Here is a 10,176-nt window from a genome sequence, read left to right on the forward strand (position 1 = left end):
GTCTGCGCCCAGGGGCGTAACTAGACGCCTCAGGGCCCGGGTGCGAGAATCTGTTAGCAGATTGCTGTTAGCTGTTAGCAATCACACTCCTATCATACCAAGTCAGCCAGTACATGCTGGTACAGGGTGCTGGCAGCATCACTACACGAGGGGGGCAGCTGGCCAGGTTTCAGCATGTACTGGCTGACTTGGCATGATAGCTAACAGCAATCACAGTCCCATCATGCCTAGGTTCCAGCACTTACACATCCATGCTATCACACACACACTCATTTATTCATATAATCATTCATTCACAGATTCATTCCCTCAACCACACACACTCATTCAAACACCCTCCCCACCCCCTTACCTGCACTGCAGCTCCTCGATGCCGCTCAGAGACTTCAGCAGGGGGCGCGGCCTCCCTCTGCCTTCTCTGCTCAAGCACAGAGGAAGTAGGATGTCACGTGAACTCCGCTTCCTCTGTGCAGTCCAGAAGACCCTCCCACAAGTAAGTAGCAGGGCTTGAGGTGCGGCTCGCGCAAGATCGGTTGCCCTGGCTGTCGATCTTACGCGGGCCGCACCTCGAGGTCTCGCGGGCCGCATTTGGCCCGCGGGCCGCATGTTGGACGCCCCTGCCTTATTTAAAAAAAAAAAAAAAAAAAAGGAAAAAAGATTTCGGCCGGCCCCTTGGCTTGGGCCCCCCTGCCGCCGGGGCCCGGTCGCAGTCGCGACCCCTGCGACCCCGGTAGTTCCGCCACTGTCTGCGCCCCTTGAGATGCCCCCCCGGGCATGCCTAATCTGGGAATACAGTGGGGATCAAAGTCGCTCTTATATCTGGGGGTGAAGATACCCGATTCACCTCTATAACTTTAATTATAAACCTATGGTTCGGAAGATCGCAAGGGAATTGCAGGGTTGGAAATAATTGCCGCTCTCTTTTTCTGGGAGTATAGCCCTTCTTAAGATGGTGACATTCCCCAAATTGCTATATCTCTTTCAGTCTTTGCTTCTTTTTCTTAAACGAGTGGATGAGACACTTCTAAATACTTTATTTCGACGTTTTATTTGGAATAACAAAAAGCCCAAAATCGCGACCTTTGGTTTGCAACGTGAACAATCAAAATTAGGTCTTAACCTCCCTCTCATTTGGGATTATAATGTTGCGGCCTTATATCGATATGCGGTGGACTGGATCTCTTGCTCCACCACTTACACAGATTTTAAGTTGGATCAGTGTTTTAGCCCCTCTGTTGCTCTCCAGGCCCTTCTCCATACACCCTCCACTCAACTTCCACCACATGTTAGAGACAATCCTTTGCTTTACTCCACTATCCTGGAAGTTGGTCAGACTACGCTTGGGTCTCCAATGGCGATACTCTTTATTCCAGTGTTTTCTTCAAAACCCGATTTTTCAGAATGGACAGGCATCCAGCGTTTTTCGAGTCTGGGCGACACAGGGGATTCGCACTATTGCCCCCTTTTTGCACCATTCCTCCAGGACGCTTCTGCCCTTGATATCTTGCGTCTATTACCATACCTTGGTTCGCACACTTGAGTTTAGTCAGGTCGCAGTTGGGCCCTCTCACACTGCCGGACTGGACCAGTCCCCTTGATGGACAGATTAGGCAACCTTCTTCTACTCCGACGTCTACGAAGTTTATCTATAAACTGATACACGCCATACCTCACCATGACTATTTACCGAAAGGTTTACTAGCGTGGTCCACACGTTTTCCTGATGTCACGGGTGACGATCTACTCCATAGCACACTGACCACCTGTAAACTATTACCAGCTAGCTCCTACCTAGACATGCAACTTAAGATAGCGCATCAGGCCTACTTATCCCCCCATAGACAATTTTTAATTGGCATAATACCAGTGGACGCTTGCCCAAAATGTGGTTTTGCAGGTGCTGACCTGTTTCATAATTTTTGGGTTTGCCCTCTAATTCGTGTCTTCTGGACTACTATTCAAACCTTTTTGAGGCAGTTATCAACTGATGCTTATTGTATTGACCCGGCTGCGGCCATTCATGGCCTCGTTAGGATGGGGGGGTCCAGAGATGTGACATTAATTAGAATAATTTTGGCAGTGGCTAGGAAATCTATTTTGCACCATTGGATACAGGCGTCCCCACCATCTCTGTCCCTAGTTCATACTAAATTGTTGTATTTGCTTCGAATGGACTGGTTGGATGCTTCCCTTAATAAAGACAAAGGTACTAAACGTTTTTTTACGAAATGGGAAACATTTATTAAAACGTTGGATGAACCCCTTAAGACACAAATTATACATACTTTTCAGGATAACTCATGGTTCAATGCCCGCTTACTTCGAGGCGCTTCCCCTTGCGCCTGAGTTGTTACTATGTTTGACTGGACAACTGACGAACAACATGTATATACATATATATATATATATATATATATATATATGCTTTTTTTTTCTTTTCTTTTTTTTTTTCCTTTGCCATGGGTTTAAATGGTTGTTGGGGGGTTGGTTGGGTTTTGTGGGGGACTTGTTTTCGTTTTTCTTTTTATGTTATTGTGTCACTTGTCTCCCTTATCTGGGATTGTGTACTGTTCCTTAATGTCTCTGTGACAGTAGCTGTGATGTTCTGTTACAATGTTTTTGTTTTTTGTTCAAAAATTAATAAAAAGAGTTTAAAAAAAAACAAAAAAAACACCCAAGATATTAATAATTTCTATATAAAAATCAAAGGTTCTAAGAAATAGTTTACATTCATTTAGTGTTAAATTCTAACTTTGACTATAGGTTTTAATACAAGTTAAACAGTTTTTGGTTTCAATGAATTGGAACGACTCATAAAAGTATTGGAGAAAGAGTAGTCTGAATTGGGTTGGGAAACTCTGCTTCCTCTTAATCATTGGACTTGAAATTGCTAGCCATGAGCCACTTTCAAATCTGCAGCCCAAGCATCCATAGTCAACTTCACCAGATTTGGTGACTATGTCTTGTGCATTCCAAGAGCAGCCAGATGGTTGATGGGAACTCACTTGCTTGGATCAAGCAATGCCCTGTGAGGGCAGCCAAGGGCTCTTGTCTCAGACCTTCCCCAAGGTTGATTTCAATGAGTAACCAACGCACTCAGCTAGGAACCTCAGCACTAAGCTTTTCTCCATGTTTGCTGTAGACGTCCTACCATCTACATAAACCCCAGTAATGTTCTTGAATTCTAACATAGGGTGACACAACTGCTCCCCTACCAAAGGCATCCAAAAGTGTATTTTACATACCTTGGTCAAGCTGCCAATAAACATTCAAATTCACTCGCGAATATTAACTCTGTCAAACTTCCAAACTCTTTTTTTCTATTTATTTGGGTTTTTTTTAATTTATTAAACTGTTAGATGAAAGGATCATGGGAATATATTTTATATGAATAAATGCAAATGAGCACACTAGCATATATGGCTAATATATGTTGGGACAGAATGCTGCCCTCTGTTGGTTAGATACATTAAGCAGCATAATAACTTTGGATTTCAAGCATATGGAACAATGCTACTCAATGTATAACCAATAGAGGGCAGCATTCTGTCTGAACATATATTAGCCATATGTGGCAGTGTGCTCATTTGCATTTATTCAAATAAAATATATTCCCATGATCCTTTCGTCTAACAGTTTAATACAAAAAAAACCCCAAATCAATAGAAAAAATGAGTTTGCAAGCTCGACAGAATTAATGTCCGCGAGTGCGGACATTTAACTGTTGCAGCGGGGAGACCAGCGGATCATGGGAATATATTTTATTTAAATAATTAATAAATGAAAATGAACACACTACCACCTATGGCTAATATATCTTCGGACAGAATGCTGCCCTCTGTTGGTTTTACATTGAGTAGCATAATATTCTGCCCGAGACTATATTAGCTATATATGGTAGTGTGCTCATTGGTTGTCAGCAGGAGGCCCCCTGCTGGTGGCCAATAGAGTTGCTCATATGCACATTTAAACTACTGGCGCCAGAGATGCTGCAGTACGCGTTAACCCCGTATTAACCCCTTAACCGGAAAAAAAGAAGAAAAAACGAACACGAAGAATGTCCACGAATATTCGCCCGAAGAGAAGGCAGGAACGGGTGAATATTCGCGGAATACAAAGATTTTTTTTTTGACGAAGACGAAGAGCCCCCTGGTGCCCACGTCTAGTTTAGATTAATTTAGTGTTAAATTCTAAATTCGACTATAGGTTTAAATACAAGTTAAACAGTTTTTGGTTTCAATGAATAGGAACGACTCATGAAAGTATTGGAGAAAAAGTAGTCTGAATTGGGTAGGGAAACTCTTACCTGCTTCTTCTTAGTCATTGGACTTGAAATTGCTAGCCAAATGAAAGGGTGGTGAGTCCCGTCGGAGTAACTCTTTAAGAGGACAGAAACCGTCAGGGAGGAGAATGTGGTAAAGCCTAAGTGTTGTCTGATGTAGCGGTGTCAGAGTCGCTATGAGTTCATTACTGAGATGTCTGTTAAGATCCTGATTGTGAGTCAGTGGAAAATGTGGACCAGGTATGGAGGTAAGCCCTGTGTTCACAGCGATACGCTTGAGAACCTTTAGCGTTGCCGAAATGGTGGGATGCGTATGTAAAGTAAGCCCCTTAAATTTCTCTGGCAGCCAAGGAGCGGCAGAAATGTGGTTAAGAAAAAAGGAGTACTCCATGGATATCCAAAGTTTGGGTGCCTCCACTGACCACTCCAGCACTCTCCGCAAATGGGCCGCCGTCCAATACCACTCAATGTTCGGAAAGCCTAGGTCTGGTTAAATGGGCAAACGATAATCGAGGTTTACTACCACCCCACACATAACTCATGAAGACTCTATGACACGCCCTTTAGAAGGACCGGGCAGGAAAATCGGAAAACATTGGAAGAGGTATAAAAGATCATCAATCACTGAGGATAGCAATGTCGTATAGTTAAGTTGTCGAATTAGGGAAAGATCAGCAGGGATCCATAGGCCGAGATAGTGAAAGGCAGAATCTTGCCATTTAAAGGGAAAAGTTCGAATCATGTCGGTCTTTAGGTCAGTCGATAGGTTAACACCCAGGATTTCGGATTTTTGCAAATAAATTTGGTAGTTGGAAAGGGTTTTAAAATGGTTTAATTCCATAATAACCTGCAGGAGCGAAGTGAGTGGCTGGGTGAGCAAGCATAGCATGTCGTCAGCGTAGATTGCGATTTTGTGTGTGGAGCCTGCAATCGTAATGCCTGTGATAGAGACATTGTCTCCCAGTGCTTGGGCTAACAGTTCCATAATTAAGAAGAACAGTAATGGGGATAATGGGCAACCTTGGTGGGTACCATTGTTTACAGATAGTTTGTCTGAAAGGATGCCATTGATTTTTATCTGAGCTGAGGGGTCAGTATATAACGCTTTGACCTGGTTCATAAAATTCTCCCCGATGCCGAGAGTCTGTAAAACCCGAAATAGAAAGGGCCACGCCACCCTATCAAACACCTTTTCGGCATCCATAAACTGATTAGCATGTGTAATGATATTTAGTATCCGGATGGAATTGTCTCTGGCCTCCCTCCCTGGAACGAAACCGACCTGATCCTTATGTATTAATGATGGTATATAAAGCTGCAAACAAAGTGCCATCACTTTGGCCAAAAGCTTCAAGTCTGTTTTTATTAGAGATATTGGGCGGTAGTTAGCGCATGATTCCACATCTCTGTTAGGTTTAGGTATCAGCGAAATGTGAGCTAGATGTGTGTCGCCCCGTTGGCTAAAGAGTTAAATGAAGTCACTAGATGAGGGCCCAAGACTGCGAAGAATTTACTATAGTAGACGTCAGGTCCCGGACTCTTGCCCTTAGGAGTTAATTTTAAAGCTTCTAAAATTTCATCACCCGTTATCGGGGCGTTCAAGGCGAGTTTGGCTTCAGGACCTAGTCGGCGTGGGAGGTATTTGGCCAAATATGCATCAAATTGGTCCAAGAATTTGGGGTCAGTGTCACCTTGTGGGGTTAAATTATAAAGTGCTGAATAGTAAGAGTGGAAACATCGGGCAATTGCATGGGATTCGTATTGGGAAGAGCCATCCGAGGTCTTAATTTTAGGTATGTATGAAGAGGCTCTTTGGGTGCGAAGAGCTCTTGCTAGTAATTTGCCCGGTTTGTCACCCAGTTCGTGAAACATCTTTTTGGTCAGTAAGAAGTGTCGTTTAGTGGTGTTATCAAGGAGGGAGGCCAGCTGATCCCTGAGGGTGTGTAGTTGGGGCAGGATTTCCGGTGCCAGGGTCAGTTTGTGTGATCGTTCGAGTTGATCGCCAGCACATTGGCGAGTTTCAGTTTTTTGAGAGTGGAACCTATTCATATGAAGTAGCCTTGTATTACCGGTTTATGTGCTTCCCATACAACTGGGAAGGCTAAGTCACCAGTTACATTATTTGCAAAATAGTTACTTAATTGTGTCCACAAGTCCTCCACATGGGAAGGATTGCCAAGGATATTCTCATTCAGTCTCCAGCACCACTGCTTGTTCGTGAGGTGTGTAAGTTTGAGCGTAAAGTGTATCAGTGCATGATCGCTGATAGACTGAATCCCTATATCTGAGTCATGTAAATGTAGTAATTGATGGTGGGAGAGAAATAAGCTGTCAATTCTCGTGTAACTAATATGGACAGGTGAGTAACAAGTGTAGTCTTTGGTGGAGGGGTGTTGCGATCTCCAGGTATCCACCAATTGATAGAGATGGAGGAGTCGCTTGACTTTTTTAATGCTGGAAAATGGGATATGCGATCTCTGGGATGAAGAGTCCCGAAGTGGATCTAAGATCATATTAAGATCCCCCCCAAAGATATTAATGCCCTCCTGAAAACCACCAAATTTGCTGATTATATGGCATAGAAAAGAGGCCTGGGATCGATTGGGTGAGTAGACATTGCCCAGGGACACCTTCAGGGCACCTATATAACATTTTATGAAAATGGCCCTACCGTCAGGGTCCCTCCAGATATCCAACAGTCTAAATGGGATGGATTTGTGTACGACTATCGCAACTCCTTTAGTCTTGGAATCCGGGGCGCTAGCATAGAATGCGTGCGCATAGTGTCTATTGGTAAGCTTAAATTCGTTGGTTGCTTTGAAGTGCGTTTCCTGTAGAAATGCAATGTGCGTTTTATGTGATTGTAATATACATAGTAATTTAGACCGTTGTTGCGGTTTGTTTAAACCTCTGACATTTAAATAGGTGATCTTGATCCTGTGAAGTGTCATGGCAAGGACATCCAGAAAGACCCTTGAAAGTGTGCAGCACCCTCGGAGCGGAAATAAGAGGGTCTAACAAATAAAACTGTACAACCATAAACATAACAAAAGAACAAGAAAACGAGCATATACAATGACTCTAGATGCCGAGGCAGGGGTGTTCCCTAAAGAATGGTTAATATGGTGGAGGGGCAGACTAAAATATGGAACACGAGTAGTTGCCCAACCACGCCCTTAGAAGGGAAAAATATAACAGGGACTACCAAAGTGGTGCAGGAAAAAGTACGTCAAATAAAACAAAATAAAACAGTAAGATACCGAATTCCAGTTGTTCGTGACGGGATAAAGGTAGACCCATCTATTGGGAGACGTGTATGTCGTGTACCGTCCTCCATTTCGGGAAACACGATGTGGTTCCGCGTGTAAGAGTCCCCTTCTCACGAGGCATCCTGATTCTTCTGCCGCTTCCTACATTGGGGTCTCGGCGACCAGGTTTTCGATGGGTCTGTCAGATTCATGGGTGTAGAGAAGGTGGGTTCCCAGTCTGTGATTTTGCAGTGTGGCAGTTCTAGGGCTTCTGTAAAAGGTTGGCGGATCAGGTGTGTGGACGTGCCCCTCCGGACAATTAAAGCGAAAGGGAATCCCCACTGGTAGGGTATGTGGGCCTCACGCAGGGCCTGAGTAACAGGTCGTAGGAGGCGCCGTGCCTGCAACGTTAACGGAGAGAGATCTTGGAAGATGGTGATGGGATTTGATTCCCAGGAGAGAGAAGCGGTGTCTCTGTAGCGTTGCATAATTTCTTCTTTGAGGGGGTAATTTTGCATGCAACAGATGACATCTCTGGGTGGGGAGGATCCGGTAGGTGTCTGCCTAAGGGCTCTGTGTGCTCTATCAAACAGAATGGCCGTATCCGGTGGACGTTAAGTATCGTTTGTAACGTGGGTATCAATTTGGTGTGGGGCATCGATTCCGGTATGCCCCGCACTCGTAAATTATTGAGGTGTCCTCTGTTGTTCAAGTCCTCCAACTTCCTCGCGAGTTGTATGAGTGTATCAGATTGAACTTTCAGTTGATTCGTGAGTAGGTCAACTGTGTTGCATATTTTAGGTTGTTCGTCTTCTAGCACGGCCACACGGTCCCCAATATGGCGTATGTCATTTTATATTTCCGCCAAACTCACATGGATCCCCTGTGTAGCTCTGACTATAATAGCAATTATATCATCTTTTGTAGATAAAGAGTCAATCTTTTCCTGCCATTGCTGATTTGGCGAGCGTGGAAAGGATGGCTGCAGATCTCGGGAGTCATCTGCGTCCACATCGCTGAGAGCGCTTGCCGGCGAGGAAGGAGCCCTATGAGGGGAATCGCGGGAGTTGTGATCCGAAGATGCCACGAAGTAAGAGCGCACCGAGGTAAGTGTCAATTTTTCTTTTGACCCTGAAGGTTTTGGGGGTACTGCTGAATCTATTTTATTTTTTGCCCATGATGGTGTGTAGCCGGTGAACTGAACCATAAAACTGGGCTAGCTGTGCCAGAGCTCTGGAAGTGTCCATCTTGGTTGCGGGTTGGTCGCGTATACCTTAATGGAATGTTAAGGTTAGAAGGTTTGAATTTGCATAATTGCATATTTTAAAGAGGCTTAGTGTCTGTGAATATATTGGATTTAGACTATGGTTCAGAATTCTTTTTTCCCTTTTAAAAACAAAGTATTAAGAATGCAATATAAAAATCCAAGGTTTAGAAAAAATCAAAACTAAAAATAGTTTAGATTCATTTAGTGTTAAATTCTAAATTCAACTATAGGTTTTACAAATTAAACAGTTTTTGGTTTCAATGAATAGGAAGGACTCATAAAAGTATTGGAGAAAGAGTAGTCTGAATTGGGTTGGGAAACTCTTACCTGCTTCCTCTTAATCATTGGACTTGAAGTTGCTAGCCATGAGCCACTTTAAAATCTGCAACCCAAGCATCCATAGTCAACTTCACCAGATTTGGTAACTATGTCTTGTGCATTCCAAGAGCAGCCAGATGGTTGATGGGAACTCACTTGCTTGGATCAAGCAATGCCCTGTGAGGGCAGTCAAGGGCTCTTGTCTCAGACCTTCCCCAAGGTTGATTTCAATGAGTAACCAATGCACTCAGCTAGGAACCTCAGCACTAAGCTTTTCTCCATGTTTGCTGTAGACGTCCTACCATCTACATAAACCCCAGTAATGTTCTTGAATTCTAACATAGGGTGACACAACTGCTCACCTTGATCAAGCTGCCAATAAACATTCAAATGCACTCGCGGACATTAATTCTGTCGAACTTGCAAACTCTTTTTTTCTATTTATTTGGGTTTTTTTTTAATTTATTAAACTGTTAGATGAAAGGATCATGGGAAAATATTTTATTTGAATAAATGCAAATGAGCAAACTAGCATATATGGCTAATATATGTTCGGACAGAATGCTGCCCTCTGTTGGTTAAATACATTAAGTAGCATAATAACTTTGGATTTCAAGCATATGGAACAATGCTACTCAATGTATAACCAATAGAGGGCAGCATTCTGTCCGAACATATATTAGCCATATGTGGCAGTGTGCTCATTTGCATTTATTCAAATAAAATATATTCCCATGATCCTTTCGTCTAACAGTTTAATACAAAAAAACCCCCAAATAAATAGAAAAAAAGAGTTTGCAAGCTCGACAGAATTAATGTCCGCGAGTGCGGACATTTAACTGTTGCAGCGGGGAGACCAGCGGATCATGGGAATATATTTTATTTAAATAATTAATAAATGAAATTGAACACACTACCACATATGGCTAATACCGTATTTGCTCGATTATAAGACGACCCCCCCAAAATCTGAATATTAATTAATGAAAAAAAGAAAAAGCCTGAATATAAGAAGACCCTATAGGAAAAAAGTTTTACCAGTAAATGTTAATTCATGTAAA

The 10,176-nt window shown here is 43.1% G+C and overlaps 2 pseudogenes; both read right to left on the reverse strand.

The window, feature by feature from the left end:
* Nucleotides 1-2,824: 2,824 nt before the first annotated feature.
* On the reverse strand, nt 2,825-3,129 carry LOC149276670 (Nuclear RNase P; annotated as a pseudogene).
* A 5,956-nt stretch (nt 3,130-9,085) lies between these two features.
* Nucleotides 9,086-9,395, reverse strand: LOC149276671 (Nuclear RNase P; annotated as a pseudogene).
* Nucleotides 9,396-10,176: the final 781 nt, after the last annotated feature.

This window comes from Sceloporus occidentalis, unplaced genomic scaffold (assembly GCF_023333645.1).
Source record: "Sceloporus occidentalis isolate IW3139 unplaced genomic scaffold, rSceOcc1.0.p SCAF_232, whole genome shotgun sequence".
In the NCBI taxonomy this organism is placed as follows: domain Eukaryota; kingdom Metazoa; phylum Chordata; class Lepidosauria; order Squamata; family Phrynosomatidae; genus Sceloporus; species Sceloporus occidentalis.